The 1,101-nt window shown below is 29.5% G+C and overlaps 1 long non-coding RNA gene across 2 annotated transcripts in view; it reads left to right on the forward strand.

The window, feature by feature from the left end:
- The first annotated feature begins 14 nt into the window (after window positions 1-14).
- The window catches only part of LOC111089792, a 9,735-nt gene continuing 8,648 nt past the window's right edge, over window positions 15-1,101 (forward strand). For both annotated transcript variants that reach the window (XR_002613982.1, XR_002613983.1), the window contains exon 1: window positions 15-142. This is a non-coding gene — a long non-coding RNA (uncharacterized LOC111089792). The remainder of the gene's footprint in view (window positions 143-1,101) is intronic.

Genomic DNA, 1,101 nt, shown 5'->3' on the forward strand with positions numbered 1-1,101 from the left:
AAATATGAAAACCTGGTGACAGAAGCAAAGAAAAGATAGAAGGGGAGGTTTGTGACAGCCAACCATCCTGAGGAAGATGGCACATGATGATGATGACGGGGATAAAAAAAGAAGTGTTGTTGACAAGCAACAAAGATTGCAGGTAAATAATTTAGCAACATTTGGATGTGTTGTTTAAATATGTCTATATTTCATAAGTCTAAGATACATGTATTTCATATAGTCTTTACACACACAGTTCTTGTTCATGTGGTACATGATTCCAGTAACTTTTTTACTCATTTACTCACAGTTATTGTTTTTTAAATTTCTGATCAAAACACTGTTTTTGTGTGTTGCTGATGTTCATGTTTATGGTAAATACTGTTGAATGCTGTGTATTTGGTGTTTGTAGGCTATTCCTTTAAAAGTATTTTATGAATTATTTAAGTAATAGGTGTGACATTGTAATTCTGTTGGAATATGCATACAACCACATTACAATACATTTATGATCACTATTTTGTAGATCTTAGATAATGTTATTGGGCAAGGTGAGCCATCACATTCTGATAACAGTGAGTGTGAAATTATGGAGGTTTAGAGCATTCGTATTAAAGTCATTTAAAATGAAAGAGCCTTTTTTGACAGTTGAGATTCCGACTGTTGTCCCAGTGAGTATCATACACACGGTGTTGTATTACTGTGCAGTCATTTCATATATCATACTCTGACAGAAAATAGTATTTATCATGAAATATGCTCTTACATTGTAGACACCAATAAATATTTAAGATATTAAATATCAAGCCTTACATAGTATTTTGTATTAAATATACATCTTTTATATGAGAAATCAATGGCATATAAATATTTCATATTATAATATTTTAGTAATTATTTTTCGGAATATAAGATCCACAGGTGTATAAGACAGACCCTTATTTTGAAGACAAAGTTTTTGGGAAAAAAAGGTTACAGTCGCATTTGAAAGATTTTTTATTGAACAAAAATTCAATTTGATACTTTGAAAATTAGTATATATATTGTTCTAAACACAAAAGAGCTCAAAAACATACAAAAATAAGAAAAATACAAGTAAAATACAAAAAAAGGTTTACT

Source organism: Limulus polyphemus, unplaced genomic scaffold (genome assembly GCF_000517525.1).
Source record: "Limulus polyphemus unplaced genomic scaffold, Limulus_polyphemus-2.1.2 Scaffold7363, whole genome shotgun sequence".
Classification (NCBI taxonomy): domain Eukaryota; kingdom Metazoa; phylum Arthropoda; class Merostomata; order Xiphosura; family Limulidae; genus Limulus; species Limulus polyphemus.